General features: G+C 36.4%; 1 protein-coding gene across 1 annotated transcript in view; it reads right to left on the minus strand.

Annotated features, from left to right (window-relative positions):
- XYLT1 (xylosyltransferase 1) overlaps window positions 1-18,577 on the minus strand; it is a 414,523-nt gene that overhangs the window by 52,886 nt on the left and 343,060 nt on the right. The gene's annotated exons all lie outside the window — the stretch shown is intronic.

The following is an 18,577-nucleotide window of genomic DNA, read 5'->3' on the forward strand; positions in this document are numbered from 1 at the left end:
AATTCATTTCCTTTTCTCTTTGGCTTCAAGATGAGCTTACTCATTAAATTTCAGAATTAGCAGCCATTCCTTAGCCTTTAGCTCATTTGCAGGTCTGAGGAATCCTGACATTGGCTGAGCATAACTCCCCATAGAAAACCAGACACTTAGAATGGAATAGGATCACTGAGGTAATCAGGTCACCAACACGCAAGGGTGGATGAAACCTCAGAAGTAAATTTGTTTACATCTGTCCCAGACTAGCTGCAAGCTCTGCCTGGCTCCTTGTGTTTAAATGGAAGTCAGAGTTCATATCTCATTTGCTTCTTTTTTTTTTTTTAATAACCTTTTATTTACAGGACATACACATGGGTAACTTTACAGCATTAACAATTGCCAAACCTCTTGTTCCAATCCTTCACCTCCTACCCCCCCCACCCCCTCCCCCAAATGGCAGGATGACCAGTAGATGCCAAATACACTAAAATATAACCTAGATACACAACAAGTACACATGACCAAAACATCATTTTGCTGTACAAAAAGAATCAGACTCTGAATTATTGTACAATTAGCCCGTGAAGGAAACCAAAGATGCAGGCGTGCACAAATATAGGGACTGGGAATTCAATGCAATGGTTTCTAGTCATCTCCCAGAGTTCTCTCTCTGGGCATAGCCAGTTCAGTTCATCACTGCTCCATCAGAAATGATCTGGTTGATCTCGTTGCTGAGGATGGCCCGATCCATCAGAACTGGTCATCATCTAGTATTGTTGTTGAAGTATACAATGATCTCCTGGTCCTGCTCATTTCACTCAGCATCAGTTCGTGCAAGTCTCTCCAGGCCTTTCTGAAATCATCCTGTTGGTCATTTCTTACAGAACAGTAATATTCCATAATTTTCATATACCACAATTTATTCAGCCATTCTCCAACTGATGGACATCCATTCAGTTTCCAGTTTCTAGCCACTACAAAAAGGGCTGCCACAAACATTCGTGCACATACAGGTCCCTTTCCCTTCTTTATAATCTCTTTGGGATATAATCCCAGTAGTAACACTGCTGGATCAAAGGGTATCTCATTTGCTTCTTAATGAGCATCAGTAAGGAAAGGGCCATCTTCTCATCTAGCTAGAAATAGCAGAGGGGACATACCAAAGAGGGGAAATCAGGAATAAAGAAGCAGTGGTAGAAAAAACAAGAAATGTCTTTGGGGAACCGTAAAGGCATTGATGGAGATAGCAAGACATCTTGTTAGTGCAGATGCCAATTCAAATTATAAACAAATTCCACCTTCAGGGAATGATAACTTTTCAAATCAGTCAGTCAGTCAAAAAATTGACTTTGTTTAGTATTTGGAGACAGATATTGTTAAGAACTGGGGATACAAAAGAAGAAGATGAAAGAAGAAAGAGGAAGGAGAAGGAAGGAGGAGAAAGAGAAGCAGAAACAGCAGCAGAAGCAGAAAAAGAAGCAGGAGGAAGAGAAGGAGGAAAAGAAAGAGAAGGAAGAGGAGAAGGAGAAGAAGGAGGAAGAGGAAGAGGAGGAAAAGGAAGGAGGAAGAGGAGGAAAAGGAGGAAGGAAGAAGAGGAAAAGGAGGAGAAAAAAAGAAGAAAGACTGTCTCTATCTTCAATGAGCTTATATTCTAAAGGGGGAGATAACATGTAAACAACTATGTACAAACAAGCTATATGCTGAACAAAGAACAGAGGGAAGGTATTAGAATGTTATAATCATAGAAGATTACAGTCATAGTCAGGAACTGCAGCCAAGAGCTCAGGCAGATAGATAGAACCCAGCCCATGGACTGGTAGGGTTCAAAGCCAATCTGCAATTTCAGAACAGAGCCTCACATCAATGTTTGCTTATATGACTCATAAAGGGTCCATGACAAATCCCAACTGGGCTAGTACTCATTGACATAAAGGATGCAGATCAATCAATCAATCAAATGTCAAGCATTTTAAAGTATCTTCTATGCTAGTCACTGGAGATACAAATATTAAAAAATGAGTCACTTATCTCAAGGAGTATATAAAAGGTAGGTGAAATACTGGATAGGGAATTAGATCTGAAGTTAGGAAGACAAATTCAAATCCTGCTTCAAACATTTACTCTCTATGTGATCTTAGGCAAGCTATATCTCTTTTGGTCTCAGTTTTCTCATCTGTTAAATGAGGAAAATAATAGCACCTTCCTCATATAGTTATTTTGAGGATCAAATGAAATGATAAATGTGAAAAGCTCTATAAACTATTACACTATTATTATTATTTTTAGTTGTACTATTGATGGAAGTATGTGGGATAGGACTGAACCAATAAGAAGGTTTATTTGGCATATATAACTAAGTTTCCTAAATGTCCTCTTTCCTGACCTTTAAAAAATATTTTCAGTAAGATGATCATTCCTGGTTATTCAGCTAGCCATCTGTGGGGCCTGGAATTCACTTACTCTTTTACATCAGCTCTCCCAATGGCTTTTGGAGAAAAAGCTGGGGCAGACACAGTTTCCTATGCTGTGAAAACTGAAGTGCAGAGATGATAACCCGGTACCCAGGATCACAGAGAGAGCAAGAGCTAGAATTAGAACTCAGGTCTCAACTCCTTCATTTTTGTTCTATCCCATAGTTTTCTTATCTGGTAAATTCCCTCTTCTTTAAAAAGTCATCTCTGCTAGTTAGCAAAATAAGCCTAACTAAAGGATGACTCAGTAAATGTTTTTCATTGCATTTCCTTATAATAAATACCATGGGATATATTCTCCTTTTCATCTGCTACTTTAAGAAGCAGTCACCGAGTTTGGTAAGACAAAATTATAACTTTATTTTGACTGGTATCTAATTATGCAACAATGTCCAAGGATATTTTCCCCCTTCCTGACATTTTAAATTAAAAACAAAATATAATTTATTAACTCAAAATAGTACTTGTCTACAGAATAAACAGAAGAGAAGAAAGAAATGCAGGTAAGAAGGCTTGTGAAATTATTCTTTCCATGAATCAACTTCTAATTTCATGTTCCATTATAAGGGATAATAGCACAGTCTTGCAATTTTAATGTGCTGTCCCAGACCATAATATTCAAATACAATATTTATGCAGTAATCTAGAAAATGAAATATTCATGGGTTGGAAGATTGGTTGCTGTATTTACTTCATTCAAAAATAATAAGCTGCAAATGCACATTTTGGTTAATTATGAGTAAATAGCCCCAACCAATTACCTATGTCTTAGAAAACTTCCCAGGGAGACAGAGGACAAGTGTAAATCGTAGCTCCCATCTATCCTGGGAGAGGGTATTAAAGGCCTATGGTATGGGTTTTGTGCTAGAAGGAAATAAATCAAACATTTTGAGGGAATTTTTGGTATCCATTTATCTAATAGTAGATACCAAACTAGCCAGTTGCCAACCAACCAACCTGTTCAGGATTATCTTTATTCATTTGCTGAAAACATCTAATTCTATTCCTGATTTGGGTGGTAGGGGGAGAGAGAGGGAGAAGGTACATAAAAAAAACATTAAGATATAATGGGAAGAGTACTGATTGACTACCCAGGATCTGGTACTGGCTGTAACATTTACAAGACATTTTGATCAAACTGCTTAATTATTTTGAAACTCAGTTTCTTTCTTTTCTAACATGGAGATAATCTTGCTATGGCTCAGGTAAGATCAGGTCAGATCAGCTGAATTCAATTTAAGAAATTATTAAGCACCTACTTGTGTTTAGGGTAACTGCTAGGTGTTTTTATAGAAAAAAAAAAGAAAATTAGTCTTTGCCCTCAGAGAGATTACTTTCCCCTGGGAATTTTTAAGATCCCTTCCAGTTCCATCAGTCATTGGATTGAAGACAATATGAAGATTGTTAAACATCCTCATTGGAGGTATGATGATCACTCTATCTTGTAGAATCATATTTAAAAAGGGAAAGGGAATGAGGAAAGGTACATAAATTAGTGCCACTTTGATTTTAGAAACATACCAGGGGGAAAAACAGTTTACAAAAATTTAAACATGGCAGAATTGTAAAGTAGAACAAAATGTTAGAGTTGGGAGTGGGAATGAGGACATTGAAGATTAGCTGGACCAACCCTATCATTTTAGGAATGAGTGAACTTGATGTCTTGAGTACTTGACAGATATATCTGATACTTTATATTTTTAAAAAAATAGCTATTTGCTTTGAAAAAAAAAGAAAAATTTTGAAAATTATTATTTGGTGTAGGATGGAAAACAGGAGTTATGCAGCCTTAACTTGCTTTTGGTATTTTTTCGTGGAAGAACAATTGAGTCAACAGGTATAGGTGTGGGTTTCCTGCCAATGCAGAGATTGGGCAACAAGGTGGAATAGTGAATAGTGTGCTGAGCCTAGAATCAGGAAGCATTCAAATCTCAAAAAACTAGAGCACTCAGGCTCTAGTTACCTGGATGAATCTGTTTGCCTCAGTTTCCTCATCTGTAAAATTATCTGGAGAAGGTAATGGCAAACACCTCAAGTACCTTTATCAAGAAAATCTCATATGGAGTCACGAAGAGTCAGACATGAATAAATGATTAAACAAATCTTTCCATAACCATCAATCCCTATTGTCAAAGATTTGCAAAGCCATAAGAATAGGTCATACTTGTCAATAAGTTGTAGGTCTTTTTTAGTTTGTGAAGCAATTGGAGCTAAATGACTAATTTACGGTCACACAGCTAGTAAGTGGCAATTGTCTGAGGTCATATTTGAACTCAGGTTCTCTTGATGTCAGAGCTGCTACAATATCTACTGTGTCACCTAGGTGCCCCAGCAGAAGGTCTTTTTTTAATGAATAAGTTAGTTTATTTTATTTAAAGCTTTTTATTTTCAAAACACATGCAAAGATAATTTTCAACATTCACTCTTGCAAAACCTTGTGTTCCAAATCTTTTGTCCCTCCTTTCCCCTTGCCCATTGCCCTAGACAGCAGGTAATCCAATATATGTTAAACATATGCAATTCTTCTATACATATTTCCGCTATTATCATGCTATACAAGAAAAGTCAGGTCAAAAAGGGGAAAACAATAAAAAAGTGAAAACACTATGTTGTGATCCACACTCAGTCCCCACAGTTCTCTCTCTGGGTGCAGATGGCTCTCTTCATCACAAGATCATTGGACTGGCCTGACTCATCTCTTTGAAAAGAGCCACTTCCATCAGAATTGATCATCACATAACCTTCTTGTTGCTGTACACAATGTTCTCTTGGTTCTACTCATTTTACTCAGCATCAGTTCATTTAAGTCTCTTCAGGCCTCTCTGAAATCATCCTGATCGTTTCTTACAGAACAATAATATTCCATAACATTCATATACCACAATTTACCCAATCATTCTCCAATTGATGGGCATTCACTCAGTTTCCAGTTTCTGGCCACTACAAAAAGGACTGCAACAAACATTTTAGCACATACAGGTCCCTTTCCTTCCTTTATGATCTCTTTGGGATATAGGTGCAGTAGAAATACTGCTGGATCAAAGTGTATGCACAGTTTGATAGCTGTTTGGGTATAGTTCCATATTGTAGCAGGAGTTCTTAAAGTAGCAAAGAGCTCCCCAAATTTTGGGGATCTCTAATCAACCCTCTTTTTTTTCTTTTACAGAAGAAGAAACCAAGGCTCATGAGTTGCCCTGGGTTGCACAAGTCCTAAGTAGCAGAGCTGGATTCTAATTCAAGAACCTTTTGATTCTTAAACCAGCAAGGAAACTTCCACTCTATTGTTAAGCACCTGATTCCTAAGCAAGCTTTTATCTTAGGGAAGTAGGGCAACATGGAAATGGGTTTGCAGGATGGGGCTGGGATTCTTTGTTAAAATTTGAGTGTCATGATTAGATATCCATTATTTTGGAGGTGGTGAGGGAGGGAATAGCAAAATTTATTACTTTGGTAATAAATATTATGTCACTAAATATAAGCTCCTTGAGATTGGAAACTGTTTTCCTCCTTACCTTCCTCACAAATATTTGCACTTCACAAAATATAGGTATTTTTTAAACCATACTTTTTTCAAAACCCATTTACAGAGTGCTCTGAACATATTTCATTCAATTCAACAAGCATTTTTAAAGCGCCTAATATGTGGGTATGCACTGGGGTTTGTTATTCAGTCTTCTCAGTTTAGCCTGAGTATTTGTAATTCTATTTTGGTATTTTCTTATACTAGGAACTAGAATATTTTGCACTTCCCTCTCCAGATCATATTATAGACAAAAAACTGAGGTAAACAGTTAAGTGACTTGCCTAGGGTAACACAGCTGTTAAGTCTCTGAGGTCAAAATTGAACTCAGATATTCCTGATTACAGCTCAGAAATATCCACTGCACTATCTGTCTGCCCTTAGGTACTGGGAACAAATAAGAAACAGTTCCTGCCCTAGAGGAACTTCTTAAACATACCATTTCAAAGGATATAGGAAGACAATGATATAGGTTTATTGACTGATTTTTGCAAATTCTGAGCATTATCATTTGGTCACAGATTTTTTTGTTCTTTTCATTTTTTTTTTATAAAACTCCTTTCTTCTAGACATAAAGAATGATACTAAAAATAAATTAGAAGAACATAAGATAGTTTACTTCTAAGACTTGTGGAGGAGAAAGGAATTTGTGATCAAAGAACTAGAGATCATTATTGATCACAAAATAGATAATTTTGATTATATTAAGTTAAAAAATTTTTGTACAAAAAAACCTAATGTAGACAAGATTAGAAGGGAAGCAATAAACTGGGAAAACATTTTTATATTTAAAGATTCTGATAAAGGCCTCATTTTCAAAATATAAAGAGAATTGACTCAAATTTATAAGAAATCAAGACATTCTTCAATCAATAAATGGTCAAAGGATATGAATAGAAAATTTTCAGATGAAGAAATTGAAACTATTTCTAGTCATATGAAAAGGTGCTCCAAATCACTATTGATCAAAGAAATGCAAATCTGAGATATCACTATATACCTCTCAGATTGTCTAAGATGACAGGAAAAGATAATGATAAATGTTGGAGGGGATGCGGGAAAACTGGGACACTGATGCATTGTTGATGGAGTTGTGAACAAATCCAATCATTCTGAAAAACAATTTGGAACTATGCCCCAAAAGTTATCAAACTGTGCATACTCTTTGATCCAAGAGTGTTACTAGTGGGCTTATATCCCAAAGAGATCTTAAAGGAGGGAAAGGAACCCACATGTGTAAAAATGTTTGTGGCAGCCCTTTTCATAGTGGCTAGAAACTGGAAATTGAAATAGATGCCCATCAATTGGAGAATGGCTGAATAAATTATGGTACATGAATGTTATAGAATATTATTGTTATATAAGAAATGATCAGCAGGATGATTTCAGAGAGGCTTGGAGAGACTTACATGAATGACCTGATGCTGAGTGAAATGAGCAGAACCAGGAGATCATTATACATGGCATCAAGACTACACAATGATCAATTCTGATGAACTTAGCTCTCTTCAACAATGAGATTATACAAACCAGTTCCACTTGTTCAGGAATGAAGAGAGTCATCTACACCCAGAGAGAGGACTATGGGAAATGAGTGTGGACTACAACATAGCATTATCACTATTTCTGTTATTGTTTGCTAGCATTTTTTGTTTTCCTTCTCAGGTTTTTTTTTTCTTTCTTTCTAGATCTGATTTTTCTTGTGCAGTAAGATAACTGTATAAATATGTATACATATATTGGATTTAACATATATTTTAACATATCTAACATGTATTGGACTAAGATAACTGTATAAATATGTATACATATATTGGATTTAACATATATTTTAACATATTTAACATGTATTGGACTATCTGCCATCTAGGGGAAGGGGTAGGGGAAAGGAGGGGAAAATTTGGAACAGAAGGTTTTGCAAGGTCAATGTTGAAAAATTACCCATCCATATGTTTTGTAAATAAAAAACTATAATTAAAAAAAAGAAAGTTCCTTTCTTTTTATTTAACATTCTACTTTATGGCTTCTCAAGCTTTAATAAAAATTGCTTCCTTTTTAAAAAATGTTATGCAAATAAGCCTTCCTCATGCCATTCCTATAGCCCCACGGATATAGTATTTAATCTCTTTTTACTTGCTGCCACACCTTACTCTTCCCCCATGCCCACTTTCTGTCAAATAAATAGAGCAAGAAAAGTGGAGAGAGAGAGAGTCATTAGAGAATCAAACAGCACCTACTTGTTCTGGCAAGATCTGCCAGGATTCCCCCCGGCCCAGAAGACAATTGGAATCAAGAAAAGTGCCGAATTAAAAATTCCTGCTGTTTCAAAAAAGACTGGGTAAAGAGAAGAAAGAACAAATTGACAGAGAAGGAACTGGTGTACAGAAGCCTTCCCCCAGGAAGTGCAGTTGGAAAGCCATTTCAGAACATTCTTCCCAAGGTCAAAAAAATGAATTATTTTGGTTCAGCTTTCTTAGGCTCTGAAGGAAATGTTATAAATACCATCTCAATTAATGACTGAACTTTCTAAAAGAAATTCTTTAAGATTTCTGACATTAACATAATTTAGAACAAAATTATAAGTTGTAAAAATGGCAGTCAGCTCCTCCTCCTGTGGTACTTCCCAGAGGTAACAAATCTGCTCAAATGAGAAGACAATGCAAATGAAAATAAAAGAGATGATACAGATTCATTCCTGGACTTCTAACAGTTTCCTGCTGACCTAAGTTGTCTTCAGCTGGGAAATGTTTTCTGTCTTTTTGGGTGTTCTGACTCTCTCAATTTTGTTTAAGGAATTTGGAGCAGATTGTGAGAGAGGTCAGGCAAGTCCCTGACTCTGCCATCTTGGCTCTGCTTACTATGACCCTATAGATTTATTCCTATGGGGCAAGGTATGAATTTAGAAAATAGTTCTTGGTATAAGAAACTATTTTTTTAAATCCTTGAAAGAGCATTGGGGTCATGGTAATCCACAAAATAAGTAATTCTCTTTACTTCACATTCAATATTAAAAGTAAAAACTGAACTGGATTATGATCAGCACCAAAGAGCTAGTGCATTTTTAGAGCTGAAAGTGTTCCAAGATATTATCTAGTTCAATTTCCTTAATTTTAAAGAAATTTTAAGAAATTGAGGTTGGTTAGTGGGACGAGGACCAAAATCTTCTGATTCTCAGACCACTATTCTGTTCATTACATTGGTATAATTGTGGCAGGGGAGAAATCTTAGTACTTTAGGAATGAAGTCTTTCATCAGCATGGGTATTCATAGAAACACAGAAGGGATCAAAGTTTGAAAGGCTTCATATAAGCCACTCAAATTTAAAGAGGAATCCCATCTAAAGCATCCGGAGTGAATAGTCAGCCATTCAGTTTCTGTTTGAAGACCTCCAATGAATGGGAGCCTACTTTCTTCTGAGAAAGCCTGTTTCATTTTTTTGTCATTTTGTCATTCAATTATGTGACTTCAGGATGCATGCACTGTTCTGTCCATAGAGTTCTCTTGACAAAGATACTGGAGTAGGTTGCTATTTCTTTCTCAGTGGATTAATGCAAACAGAGGTTAAATGATTTGCTTAGGATCATAAAAAGTAAGACTTTGAAACCAGATTTGAATTCAAGCCTCTCTTTTTACATAGTTCTAATTGTTAGGATTTTTCTTCCTTATATCGAGCCAAAATTCACCTTTACAGCTTTTCTCCATTACATCCCATTCTATTCTCAATAGCCAAACCAAGCAAAGCTTCCATAGGACAACTTTTCAGATCCACGAAGACAGTTCTTACCTTGCTCCCTCCCAAACAAGTCTTCCTTTCTCCAAACTAAACATACCATTTAGGAATTCATAGAACACGATTTACAGTCCTCTATACCTGTACACATTCAACTCCTTTGAATAAGCTCCATTTATCAATATCTTTCTTAAAATGGTGCACCTAGAAATAAACATAGTACCCCATTTGGGATGACCAGGGACAGGAACTTTATTACCTCCTTTATTCCAAATACATTCACCCTCTGCCCCACCCCACTCCCAGCCAAGTCCAGACAGGAGATCAGCCTGCCCTAGCATCTAGGAAGTTAAGAAACATTTAAAAAATTTAATTTTTTAAAATTGTATTTTATTTTTCCAAATATGTGCAAAGATAGTTTTCAACATTCACCTTTGCAAAACTTTGTGTTCTAAATTCTTCTCCCCCTCTCCCCCCTCTCAAGAAAGCAAATAATCTGATACAAGTTAAACATTGCAATTCTTCTAAATATATTTCCATGTTGTCACACTGTACAAGAAAAATTATATCAAAAGGGAAAAAAACAAGAAAAAAACAAGCAAATAACAATAAAAAAGGTGAAAATACCATGCTTTGATCTACATTCAGCCTCCATAGTTCTCTATCTGAATATGATTGCTGCTTTTCATCACAAGATTACTGGAATTGTAAGGATCATTTTAACATTTCAAAATACAATAAAATGTTGTGCAAAAATGTAAAAACTGCTTCGTGGTCCACAGTTTGCCAAATCCTTTTACTGACCTGTGATTCATCAGTATAGCAAGTTCCTAAGTAACAAAACTTTTTCTAAACAATGCATATTGGAAACTGTTCGAACTTAAGAATTTCATGGTTTATCATCAACCTGACAACACAAATTGTATGTCAGAGAACTTAAACCCAGATTGCCATGATCCTTATGCAGCCTGAAATTGAATGGGCACTTTTTGCTGCCATATCACATTTTTGATTAATATTAAGTGAATCACCATATATCTTTCTATGAACTTCTGATTTTTTTCTTCTCTAGGCATTTTTGTCTTGTATTTGTTGATTTATTTTTTTTTTTTACCTCAAGTACATTTATCTTCATTTAGTTACCATTAGACTGTGACCTCCTTGAGAAAATTTCTTTTTTCTCTTTTTTTTTGTCCTCAGCACTTAACACAGTGCCTGGCACATAATAGGCCCTTAATAAATACTTGACTAATTGATTAATTTTTATAGTATTAGATTTGGCTTGCTGTTCAAATCTGATCCTGATCTGATTCAAATTCTGAATCCTATCTTTAATCCAACATGTCGAGCTATTCTTTCCAATATTATGTTATCTAGAAATTTAATAAGCTTGACATCTATATCTTCATCTGAGTCACTGATAAAAATATTGATCAGCACAGAGCCAAAGACAGACTTACTAGAGGTCTCTAATAGAAAGCTACCTCCAAGTTGACTAAGCCTAGTCATTTAGTCAGTTCTAAATACACTCATCTCTTTCCATCTTTTCATTCTATCCCCAAGGCTATTAGGAGAAATTGTCAAATATCGTGCAAAAAAATCCAAGTATTTATCTATTCTCCTAGTCTACCAATTTAAAATCCCTGTTAAAAAAATACAAAGAAATTATTTTGACATAACCTGTTTCTTTAGGACACCATGGTATTTCAAGGAATGCTGTTTCTCCTGCTAAATGTTAACAATCAATCATCTTAATAAAACATTTTTGAATGTTTCCATTCAAATTGAATTTGCATTCACTTGTCAATAGGTTAGATACTCTACCTGCTTCCCTTTTTTTTTTTAAATTGGGACTTTTGTACTTTTCTGGTTCTGAGACCCTTCTCCAACTGTGTGTGAGTTTTCAAAACTCAAATTATATCAGCTCAAAAATCAAATGAGCTGGTTTGTTCAGTGCCCAGGGACTGTTCAATAATAAATGATCAGCAGGATGATTTCAAAGAGGCCTGAAGAGACTTACATGAATTGATGCTAAGTGAAATGAGCAGAACCAGGAGATCATAGTATACAGCAACAAAAAGATTAAATGATGATAAATTCTGATGGAAGTGGTTCTTTTCAACAATGAGACGATTCAAGCCAGTTGCAATGGTCTTGTGATGAAGAGAGCCACCTATACCCAGAAAGAAGACTGTGGGGACTGAGTATGGAGCACAATGTAGTATTTTTACTCTTTTTATTGTCATTTGCTTGCATTTTGTTTTCTTTCTCATTTTTTCCTTTTTTGATCTGATTTTTCTTGCACAGTACAATAATTGCAGAAATATGTATAAAAGAATTGCATTGACATATATTAGATTACTTGCCAAATAGGGGGAGGGAGTGGGGGTAAAGGAGAAAAAAATTGAGGTCAATGTTGGAAAATTATTCATGCATGTTTTGAAAATAAAAAACTTTAATGATTTTTTTCATTTATTTATTTATTCATTCATTTGTTCATACATCCAGATGGTTTTTGTGAGTTTCTAGGGGGCAAAAAAAATTCAGCACATCATTGAAACTTTCTGGTTATGATCCACTAAAAATTAAGGTAAATAACCTTAGATAACAGACTCAGACCGTCCCTGGGTCTATACTGAAGGCTTCCCTTCTTAGTAGAACTTGCCAGAATTTGCAGGAGGCTCTCTGGCAAAGGTTACCTCCAAGCCATGACAAGACAGTAGATTTTATGATAAGGACCATACTTGTACCTTTTGGACTCACCAAGTACTGTTCAAAGATTCCTCAACCTCTCCCACATACCGGTGTGTATACAAGGGAGTGGGACTGGAGGGATGGGAGAGGCTTTATTTACTTGGTTCAAAGGATGGCACCAGGCCAGATAGAACTATGGTTGGCTGATTTGAATCTACTTAGTAATGGAGAAGCAGGGGCTGCTCCTCACATTATTCCTCTTGTCTACAATGCGTGAAGTAACTGTAGCACTTCAGCTTTCTATAGCAACTAACTATTGCTGTCAGTCAGAAACAGGATGGCTTTTGGGCAGAAAAATGAATTCTCTTCAGGCTTAAAGTAAAAGCAGAAGGGAAGGATAATAGAAAAAACAGACTTGGAGCTAACTAATTTCCTACTCAAAAACATATGTTGCAAAGGAAATGGGGAATCATCTTATAATAAGAAGATAGTCTAATGACTTAAATTAGGAAAGTCTAGGTTGGAGAGGTCAATGGCCATAGAACAATCAATGCTGACACTTGCCATCTTGGTGGGGCTTTCTAATTAGGGGATCCTTTATGCTTCAGGAAGATGGGTTGGTTGGAAGCCTGAAACAAAACTCCATAGTCTAGCATTTATATGGCATTTGAATGTTTACAAAATGCTGGCTCATTTGATCCTCACAACCCTGTGAGATAGGTGCTATTATTAACCATTTTATAGGTGAAGAAACTGAGGTTGAAAGAAATTAAGTGACACCCCAGATTACACAGAATAAGTTTCTAGTCTTCCTGACTTCATGTCCTGTGCTCTATCCACTGCAACACTTAAGGTGTAGACAGTGGGCTATAACCTCAGAATATCTGAGTTCCAGCTCAGCCATGTACCATGTGACTTTAATCATTTAATCTCTCTGAAGTTCAGTTTCATCTTCTGAAAAAAGGAGGACCATAAAACTTGTATTACCAACCATACTACTTTTACTTCCAACCACATGGAATTATTTTGAATCTAAAGGGAGACAAAGTAAATAAAGTATTTTGGAGGTATAAAAGGTCTAAATAAAAGTAAGCTATTATTCCATACATTATTCTATTCCAAATTATTCCATCAACTTGACCTCAATTTTGTTTCTTGCCCTGACTTGATTTCCCCTTCTGTAAAGGGGAGACAACTATTATCCATCTATTTTGCAATGATATAAGGGCTATTTTGTTGGGGTCCTAAGGCTCTCTCCTCTATGAAACAAGAAAATTGAGAAAAGAGAATCACACAAATTTTTTCCTGTAGTTAGCATGTATCATAGGTTCATAGATTTTAAAGTTGGAGATCTTGAAAGCTATTGAATATAACCCTCTCATTTTAGATTAGGAATCTAAGGTTGACACAGGTGACTTGCCCAGAGCTACACAACTAAGCAAATGCATGAATCAGGATTTGAATTCAGAGCTTCCTAACTCAAAAGATTAGTCCTGTATCCCTTTTGATAGCTCAGTGCCATTTGACAGGGTAATGATTTAGTGTCATTTTGATTGCCAGCTTAAAAGCATCTTAAAAAACAGAAAGAAAATGGGGGAAACAAAGTTATTCTCTAAAACACACCCTCATAAAGAGGGGAGACCTCACCAAGAATGCTAATGATTATTTTGACATAGTAGTCATAATTGGATTAAGCAAAGGGAACATGCAACACTGATAAATCCCTAGTCAGATTTAAGAAAAGCAAAAGGGAAAATGAAATCTGTTTTACTCACAGGGGATTAAATATTAATTATCTCCTCATATCAATCCTAATGCTACATGACATCCAAGTGGAAAGTCTCCTCAAGATAAACAAGCTGGCACCAACCACTTTTTAGAAAGTAGATTTCTCGGCAGTGTTTCCTGGCTTCTCTCTTGTCTTCATTGCCAACATTTAGTTTAAACAGTTGCCTGTTTATAGATCAAAAGAGGTTTGAGCCTGATGATTGGTTGGGTGCCACTAATCAAAAAAGTGGATTTTTCTCTTCTCCTTCCATAAATCTACCCATTGACAAAGCAAGATGATCACAGATGATAGGTGAATTCTTCTATAGCTACTCAGAGACTGGAAAGGGTCCTCTTTGGGTCTCAATTTCCTATAAAATGAAGAGGCTGAACTAAATGACCTCTGAGGTCTTTCCAAACTGTATATCTATGATATTATAACTTACAACAGTATATGGCACATAGCAAGAGCTTAATAACTGCTTACTGAGACTTCATTCCTTCCACTTAGGGCTTTGAGGTTTTAACCCCCAAAACTTTTAAGCAGGTGGCAAACTCCATACCAGATACTCTGCCACCATGTTGGTTAAGAGGTAAACCTTTCAAAGTCTTTTTCTTCTATCTTTCTTCCTTCCTCCCTCCCTCCCTCCTTCCTTCCTTCCTTCCTTCCTTCCTTCCTTCCTTCCTTCCTTCCTTCCTTCCTGTCCTGGTACTTACTGACAGCTAGATGGTATAGTACATAGAGTGCTGGACCCAGAATTAAGAAGACTCATTTTCCTAAGTTCAAATCTAGCCTCAGACACTTAGTATTTATGTGACATTGCACAAGCCTTTTAACCATGTTTGCCTCAGTTTTCTCATCTTTAAAATGATCTGGAGAAGCCAGCAAATTACTCTAGTATCTTTGTCAAGAAAACCACAAATGGGGTTACAAAAAGTCTTGCATGATTAAAAACTGCCCGAACAACAACAACTTAGCATTGTAGATAATTAAAACTTTCTTCAATTGAATTTCCAGATAATCAGATAGGAAGATGGTTGTATAAGATCCTTTTCAGGGCCAGGGAACTTGCAGACTTGAGCTATATCTGTTGAATATAATAACCATGACAACTAGCATTAATAGAGCATTTTAGGGTTCGCCAAATGTTTTGCAAATACCTCATTTTATCCTCACAATAACCCCAGGAGGGCATTTTATAGATGAAGAAACTGAGGCAGAAAGAAGTTGAGTGACTTGTCAGAATCACATGGCTAGGTAGTGTCTGAGACATTATTTAAACTCATGGAATCATGAAGATTGCAGGCCCACTGTGTCACTTAGCTACCTCAAGTCCTGTGGCAGAATCCAAGGCCTTAAGAAAAACATATCTTCCATCTGCCCCTCTTCAAGAAGCGTAGGACAACAGAATGGAGCAATAAATTTATTACAAGAATTCTATATGTCACACAATTGTTAGGCTTTGGGGATAAAATAAATTAAATAATCCCTATTTTTGAGGAGCTTACATTCAAGCTCATGGCAGAAATTAGTGTAAAAAAGAGAATTTTAAAAATGAGTTTGCCTATAGGAGAGACTCAGAAGGTACTGAAGTAATGGTTATGCTTTTCCTGCTAATATTAAATGAGGTTCTAGTGCAAAGGTGGTGACAAAATAAATCAAAGGGTATGATTTGATCCTTAAAACAAATACTTCAAAGTCCCCAGGTTGCTCTGCAGCCCACAAGAAACCATCATAACTGCTGCATCTGATAGAATAGAGGGACAAAGTACACAGCACAATTCCTGGCCCAAGGTGGATGCATTAATAATTTAAGTTTTCTGCCAAGCAAACAAGTGACATCTCTTTCCTGTGGGATGGAGCCATGTTATGTAAACCTAACTCCACCCTGAGTCTTATACAAAGATGACTGCATGTCTAGAGAAGATCCTGATTCACCATCAATCAATGACAAGTATTTATTAAGACTCTCCTCTGTGCCAGGTACTGTGCAAAAAGACACTGGTGATCTGAGTACAAAGAATGAAATGATGCTTTTATGTTGTTTTGCCATTTTTCAGTTGCATATGCCTCTTAGTGAGCTTCTTTGGAGTTTTCTTGGCAGTGATAATGGAGTGATTTACTACTTTCCTTCAGTTTGTTTTACAGATGAGGAAACTGAGGCAAAAAGGATTAAGATTCTTGCCCTGGATCACACTGCTAGTAAGTGTCTGAGGCTGGATTTAAACTCTTAAAGACAAGTCTCCCTTACTCCAAGCCTGGTGCTCTATCCACTGCATTACCTTGCTGTCTATCCCAGTGAGCCTACATTCTATCTTCTGAGGAAAATACCAAGAAATTATTCATAACACAAATTAATAGAAGAAAAGATAAGGTCTAAATCCTTTCTTTCCCATCTTCTCCTACTTCACAGGGGTACCTGTCTTTTCTTTTTTATAAAGACTTGTACTGAAATGTCTCCCACTCACCAAGCTACTATCACCCCGATACTATTAGAAAGATACTTGCTTAGCATTCTTAACAATGCCATAATTATTGGCTGAGAATAAGTTGCCTTCTAAGTGGCTGGGACAATGACTCATTCCTCCTCCACTCAGCTCTAGACAGAGCAATAGGTCTCAAGAAAATGGGTACCAAGCATCATTTGACTGGACTGAGGAGGCGATACTCTTTATTAGACAACAGGTCAGGATCTCCTTGATTAAACACTGATTTGTGCTTTGAAAAATAGGAGAGAGGGAATCCACCTCCACTAATTGTCATATTTGGGAGAACTTGAAAGGCAGAAGGTACCATACTGTCTCCAATCTAGAGAAAAAAAGCAAGCCATCCTACATCCTAGCAAAAAGGAATATGACAGTGGATAGATCTTAAGGACAGTCTTCTGAGAGTTTTTGTCTCTTCCAGATGGGGGCAAGGAAACCGAAAGAGAGATGCCTATTTGATTTATCTTTTCTTTTTATCCCGAAGGATGGAGCATCAAAAATCATCATAGGATTTCACTTTTTTGGAGGGGGGAGGTGGAAGGGTACAGCAGCAGAAAAAAATATTGGTCTCCATATACATACACACACATGTATATATGTTTATGTAGGCCATTAGAATTCTTTTCTCTAGTAATTTCTGCTAGTAATTGGGAGATCAATGAGGTAAACTAACTGGACCCAGAAGAGATCATTGACATCCTTTTTTCAGGAATGTTTGTGTTTCTCATATCATTAGTGTTATTGCTAAAGGATACTCTATATTCTTAAATTTAAAAGAATATATAGTGATAGGTTTTTATGTGCTAAAAAGTTCCCCAAGTAGATCTCTCTCCTGCTCCTCCCTCCTTCTCTCTCTCTCTCTCTCTCTCTCTCTCTCTCTCTCTCTCTCTTTCTCTCTCCCACTCTGCTCCCTTTCTGTGTGCTTCCTCTCTGCCTCTGCCTCTAACAAAATTCTATTGTGTATTTATCTTGCCAAACATTTTATTTATTGTAATTCCTAAGAAGATCCCTAGAGCATTGTCCCTTAACATATTTACTCTGTTACAGTCTTGTTAACAATCTTTTGAAAACAAGTGTGGAAAGGTGGAAGAGACATTGAATTTGAGTCCCAATTCTGCCATTTATGATCAAGATGACCTTGGATAAATAACTTGTTCTCTTTTGAGAGCAGATTTTTGCTAGTAAAGAGAGAATCAAAGAACCCTTGGGCCACTGAAACCAATTTGGCTGACTCCACACATTTTCTCAGGGTTTAATTTCCTTCCTAGGATTTGCTTTTCTCACCTGTAAAATGTGAGGGAACTGGACTTAGGAGCCACACGGTATCAAAGAAAAGGGTCTTAGAAATCAGATCAAAATTCTCATTTTACAGAGGAGGAAAATGACATTAACAGGTTAACTGATTTGCCCAAGACCGCAATATTCATCAGTAGCAGAGAAGACTCTCTACCAAGTACCCCTAGATGTTGAGGTCCCTCCAAGTTCTAAATTCTATGATCCCCTAAGTAGGAGCAGAAAAGACTTATGTTTGTACCCAGATCTCTATGTGCTTTTCCTCATGACTGTTCCCTATGACATTTCAGTTTCTCCCAGATAAAGTTTGTACCCACTCAGATCAAGAATCTTCTCCACCAAAGGCTAGCATAAGGATATTACTGAGAATTTAAGTCTTTTAAATTATTTATTTAATTATTCATTTTTTGCTTCTTTTTTTACAATTCAGAAAGGCAAAAGACAGAATGGCCTGTCTCCAATAATAAAAGTTTTACAACTACCCTCACATTCAGAATAAGATAGTAAGGAGTAGCTCAAAGTTAGTTGTAAAAAATAAAATTTTAAAATGGCTTTGCCTCAGAAAAACAAGCATGTCACTGTTTCTATAAGTTTCCTGTAATCACCGTTCTGTTTAAGACAATGAATATTGCCTTGAAA

The sequence above is a fragment of the Sarcophilus harrisii genome, chromosome 1 (assembly GCF_902635505.1).
Source record: "Sarcophilus harrisii chromosome 1, mSarHar1.11, whole genome shotgun sequence".
NCBI classification, from domain to species: Eukaryota; Metazoa; Chordata; class Mammalia; order Dasyuromorphia; family Dasyuridae; genus Sarcophilus; species Sarcophilus harrisii.